This window comes from Delphinapterus leucas, chromosome 1 (assembly GCF_059928025.1).
Source record: "Delphinapterus leucas isolate spDelLeu-1000000601 "Yukka" chromosome 1, BTC_Dleu_Yukka2, whole genome shotgun sequence".
NCBI classification, from domain to species: Eukaryota; Metazoa; Chordata; class Mammalia; order Artiodactyla; family Monodontidae; genus Delphinapterus; species Delphinapterus leucas.
The window spans coordinates 68,597,134-68,603,532 of record NC_143129.1 but is presented as its reverse complement, the minus strand read 5'-3'; positions in this window follow the sequence as shown (position 1 = coordinate 68,603,532).

Sequence of the window (6,399 nt, the reverse complement as noted above, 5' to 3'; positions counted from 1 at the left end):
TCCTGCTCCCGCCCCCTCACATCACGTGACCCGCTTCACCTAGCGCTCCCGCGCCCCACCTAAACCCGCCCCGCCCGGCCCGGGCTGCAGCGTCACCTGCAGGGCTGGCGTATCCCGGGCTCTCAGTCTTACCGCTGCGCAAGTTCCGAATTCGGTCCTTTTACCTGGATGAATATCTTCCCCCTCCAGGTCAGAAAGTAAATGTAGTATTGACTTTATTCTCTTTCTTTGCCTTATTTTTTTTGCCGATCACTTATCATCTAACATGCCACTTAATTGACTTATCTTGTTAATTTTCTGCCTTCTCCAACTAAAATGTGTAAGTTCCGTGAGGACAGGATTTGTGTTTTGTTCACTGATGTTTCCCCAAGTTCCTAGAGCAGTGCCTGGCACATAGTGGGCTCTCAGTAAATATTTGCTGAGTGAATGAAGTAATTTTGAAAAACAGGAAAATGCACAGAAGGATAAGAGGAAAAGAAAGAAAACAAAATGTTACCACCCCGGGAAAAACCCTTTTAACTGAGAGAGATGCCCCCTTCCCATAATTTATAATCATACTCTATCTTCAATTGTGCATCTTGGTAGAGTTTTGTTATATTTATACTTAATAATATAAATGTTTTCCTCTGGTATTGTCTTTATAATCATAATTTTGGTGACAGCATATTAAATACCGCACAGGAGGAAGGCACACAGTAACTTGTTTCCCAATTGTTAGGCTGATTATTTCCTTTTTTTTCTATTAAAAGCAATATTGTAATACACTTTATGCATAAAGCTTTTCCTCATTTAGGATTATTACTTTAGAACAGAGTCCCATAAATAGAGTTACTGATTTAAAGACAGGAGTATTTATAAGAGTCTTGGTGCATATGGTCAAATTGCCTCCCCCAAATTTGAAATAATCCTAAATGGCCTTTAAATCTTGTGTAATTTCTCTACAGAGACTCCTTCAGTCTTCTCCATTCCTTCAGCAAATATATAGTGAATTCCTATTATGCGCCTGGCAATCTTTTGGGTCCTGGGGATACAAAGATGAACAAGGCCGGTAAAGTCTTCCTATCTGTGTCATAAAACTCTAAAGAAATTTTGACTTTTTAAAAAGTAGTTATCAAGTTATGCTTTCCATGGCTCCCCACTGACTACTGAACAAATTCCAGACTCCCTAACCTGGCATTCAAATTTTCTTATGACCTGGACTCAGCCGACCTGTCCACCTCACACACACCCAGGCCTGTCCATCACCCCTTAGTATGCACTCCGCATTCTAGTTACTTCACTTTCTATAACAAACCACATGACTCAGTCCTTTTATATATATCTCCCCTCTGCTAGTTTTGAGACCTATGGGTGGCTACCTACATTTTTTGCAATCAGGTTCAAGTTTTTTTTTTTTTTTTTTTTTTTTGCGGTACACAGGCCTCTCACTGTTGTGGCCTCTCCCGTTGCGGAGCACAGGCTCCGGACGCGCAGGCCTAGCGGCCATGGCTCACGGGCCCAGCCGCTCCGCGGCATGGGGGATCTTCCCGGACCAGGGCACAAACCCGTGTCCCCTGCATCGGCAGGCGGACTCTCAACCACTGCGCCACCAGGGAAGCCCAGGTTCAAGTATTAAAGGACCCATTCAATAGGACTAGGAAGGGGCACAGATGTTTGGGTATATCTTCCAGGAACTGTCCCCACTGTATGGCTACCCCATCTCTATGGCTACCTGTCCACTAAGAAAAATATGACTCTTATCTCTTGGAATCGATGCTTGAAAACATGCATACCTCTACACATCTAGCTCAATTAAATAGTCCATTCTCCTTCATCACTTTGTATACCAATTAGCATTAATTTCAGTATAGTGATTCAGGTAAATGTCCACTTAAACTGTAGTGTTAGACAATATAACAAACACAAACAGACATCTGACCGAACAATATACTTAATAGAAATCAATACTAAAACCATTTGTAATTTGGTAGTTTACTTTAAAGAAACTAATTTTAAATCTTTTAGTTATAGACGTGCTTGTAAAAATGTATACCACATGCAGACAACTATTAAATAGCTTCAGAGAATGTGTGTGAAAGTCGTTTATAGAATGTAAAGAATTCTACAAATGTTAGTTTAATCTAGTTTTTTACATCTTTTTAAAATCATTATTCTATAGCAACTTGCTCTTCCCCAAATGCAGGCTAGTCTGAGAGTAACTAGTAAAGTCAACTCAATAGGATATTGGGCACAGACTATATAAAATAAGAGTCCCCTTTATTTATATTATCCATATTTTTTCCATGTCGTTAGGATGAACTGTTGAAGGTTGGTAGTATTATTCATATATTGCCTATTCTTATGCAACATCTTTCAAAATATAATTATATAAATTATAAATATAATTGTGTACAAATACAATGCAAAGGAAAACCCCTCAGAAAGGCTATTTTCATAGCTATTTTACTTGCATATCCATGAAAGCTTGGCCTCTGCTTGCTTAATTCTTCCCAGTTCTTCATTTTATAAAGCACTAGTTTGTTTGGTTTTTTTGGTGGTAGGATTTGCTGTTGATGGAGTTGTGAGATATCTCAGATCTGGAGGTGACAATGATGATGATAATAATGATTTCTCCCAGATACGATATTTAGGCTCCTTAGACCTGTATATAAACCACGGACTCATTCTTTATTCTGGCTAGCACCTAGTGCAGCAGAAATATTTGATTGACTTTCCTAGTCTGCTCATTGGCATTGGTTCATTAGCTTTCTTCTCGAAGCACTGACTGCAAAGGTGTGAGTTGTTTCCATATCAGACGTCAGCAGCTCTGCTTTATTGGAAGGACTCTTACAGTTCAGCTTTAAAATACTATTGATAATATATTAGTTGCCCGTTGAAATTACCCTCATAATGTTCACAACAATTTGTAATACTTATTATGTAGTATACTATGGTATGTATGGTACACACATATGGTACCTATATATACAGTTATACTATAGAACATAGTGGCTCGCACTCAACATATCTGGTAGAATTAAATATTTTAGAAAATTCTACATAATAGTCTTCCTCTTCTATATCTATATTGATCTACAGATATTAATATAGTTAAAGGTTATAGAGTAGCATGTACTAGGTCCTAGTAAAATTTATGGTTGAAAACACTTGGAGAGGCATATCACACTGACACCACATATACTTATTTTATGTCTGCCCAAATAAGATATAAAGAGGTTCTTGATCTTTTATTTTGTGCCATGGGCCTCATTGGCAGTCTGGTGAGCCCTTCTCAGAATAATATTTCTAAATCCATAAACTACATATGATTACATTTAAAACAGTTTTATAGAAACACAGTACTATCCATGGGCCCCAGCTTAAAATCCTCTGAAGCTTTATAGGTACTTAGTTTGCTCAGGCTGCGATAACAAAACATCACAGACTAAGTGGTTTAAACAACATACATTTATTTTCTCACAGTTCTGGAGGCTGGAAGTCCACGATTAAGATGCCACCAGCAAGTTTGGTTTCTGGTGAGGACTTTCACCTGGCTTGTAGACGGCCACCATCTCTCTAACGTCCTTACATGGCCTGTCCTCAGTATGTGTTTGGAGAGAGAGGGTGATTGAGAAGGAAAGAGGGGAGGGGCAGAGAGAGAGAGAGTGTGTGTGTGTGTGTGTGTGTGCTCTGGTGTCTCTGCTTGTAGGGACACTAATCTGTTGGATCCGGGCTTCACCCTTATGACCTCATTTAACCTTAATTACTTCCTTAGAGGCCCCATCTCCAAATATAGCCACGATGGGGTGGGGTGAGGCAAATATTCAGTCCATAATAGTACTACAGAGAGTTAATCATAGTTTCTCTTTCCTTTTTTTAGAAGCTCTTGGAGATTAAACTTTTAGGACTCTGAGAAATGGAAGGCATCTAGGGATTCTAGTGATAAAAGACACCTAAGCAACCCCTAACAATACTGAAAAGTGAGCGCTGTTTTTACAATGTGTCTTGGCACTATCATGGTTGTAATTAACTTGATGAAAGCATTTTCCCTGGAGTTAGTGAGTCTTACAATAGAGGAACAGACGTTTAAGGAATAGAAAGAAGAGGCATGATCTGTAATGTAGATAGAAGATAATTAGAAGCCAGTCAACAGTACAGTACATTAAAAAATTTAAACTCTACAAATATTAGCTTAGTCTAGTTTTTTAAATCTATTTTAAAAATTATCCTAGCAATTTTTCTTCCCCCAGTTAGAGGAGTATAAGTAAAAGTATAAGTATTGTTGCAATTAAAAGAAGAGGGCTTCCCTGGTGGCGCAGTGGTTAAGAATCTGCCTGTCAATGCAGGAGACACCAGTTCGAGCCCTGGTCCGGGAAGATCCCACATGCCGAGGAGCAGCTAAGCCTGTGAGCCACAACTACTGAGCCTGCACTCTAGAGCCCATGAGCCACAACTACTGAGCCCGTGTGCTGCAACTACTGAAGCCTGTGTGCCCTAGAGCCCGTGCTCTGCAACAAGAGAAGCCACTGCAATGAGAAGCCCGCGCACCGCAACAAAGAGTAGCCCCCGCTCACCACAACTAGAGAAAGCCCGCACGCAGCAACAAAGACCAGACACAGCCAAAAATAAATAAATAAACTTAAAAAAAAAAAAAGATTTAGAATTACGACAATCAACTGAGAATAGAGATACAGTAGAGTTTACCTTTCAGCTAAGAGGGCAGACTACGCGGCCGAGCTGGATGACTAATTAGCTTCCGAGGACACAAAGAACCAACCTTGAGCACAGTTCCATAGGTATCCCCAGGATATTTCTATGCCTTGAAGGGAATCTCAGAAACTCTCTTCATTCTGTTGCCTCTTCTTACTCTGGGAGCCTGACAGCAAAGACCCCGTTGGTCCTATATTAGTAGTAAGAATGCTGCAGACAGTCTGTTATGAAACAGGGTCCTATTAAGGATGAAGTTAGTCCTGGGCATAATATCAGAGGTATTTATGGGATCATTCTTTAAATTTTTCAGAATATGAATTATTAAACTGTGTATGTTGAAAAAGAAATCTCTGTAAGCAGCCTGCCAAACTGAAATCTGGAAAATTTGGCTGAAGTCTTTGGCCAGGCTTCTTATAGATAAGAGCTTCTCCACGGTGCTAAAAGATATTTTTTGTATAGTGATGGAGGTCAAGCTTTGGAGACAGCTTTGGCACTGGGGGCAGGTGGAGGTTCCAAACTGACGCACTGTCTCTGGAGTTGCTAATAACATAGGGAGACTATGCTGGATGGAGACTAGGCTCCACACGTCACCCTCTGGAAGGAGGGAAAGCCACAGTGCTGATCGAGAAAGAGGAAATGCTCTCTGCTGTTGCCCTGAAAAGTCAGGCCCCAGGGATGGAACTTGATAAGTGAATTGTAGAAGATTAGGCCAGGGCTCATTGTTTGAAATCCAGGAGGTGATTTGCTAACGGAAGTTACAGTGACAGTTGTACCACACAGAGCATCCTATGTACTTGCAGGAGTCCTGAGCCCACTCTTTACCCCTGTCAGAAGCTGCAAGCCTGCTGGAAGCCAGGGCTTCCTCCACAGTAAGGAGCTCTCTCTTGCATATCTTTTGTTAGCTTTATACCTAATTTCTTTGAAAGTTTTTGATGCTCTTGTAAAGATACCTTTTATGTCTGTTACTTATTTCCTTTATTATGTTATCTAATTTCTTTTGTTCATGCATTGGAATGTCATGGAGGCAAGATAGCATAGTGTTAAAGTACAAGCTCTAGAGCTAGTCTGCCTGAGGTTTGAATTCTGACTTTTCCTATTTTAGGTGTATGACTCTGAGCAAGTTACTTAATCACTCTCTTTCAGTTTCCACACCTGCAAGGTGGGAATAGGAATAGTACTTACCTAAGGGTCACTGTAAGAATTAATTTTAGAGTCAAGATGGTGGTATGGGAAAACGTGAAGTTAGCATCTCCCCACAACTAGGGCACCTGCCTGCCACTGGTGGGGAACTCTGACCCCCAAGGAGGCGGGAGGAACCCCAGAGTGAGCCTGTAGGATGTAGGGGGACCGAGAGGGGTGAAGAAGTGGAGGCCAGACAAGATCGGTGCCCCTGAGGCTGGGGAGATCAGGAGAGGCAGGTGGGAGGGGCCTTCCAGGAGGAGTGGAGGGCGACTGCCCCACCCACTCAGGCACGGGGAGCCTGCTGAGCTTGCAGGCCAGTCCCCTGCCCTCCAAGGCCCCCATCTCCCCCTCACTGCCCACATTTGTCCTGGGGACATAGGAGGGAGACCTGGAAGATCAGGAGAGGAGGCGGGAGCAGCCCTCCCAGACCCCCAGACCAGAGGAGCAGCAGAGGAGGGCGTTTGCCCTGCCCACTCGAGCCCAGGGAGACATAGTTTGGGAGTTTAAGATTGACGTGTACACCCTACT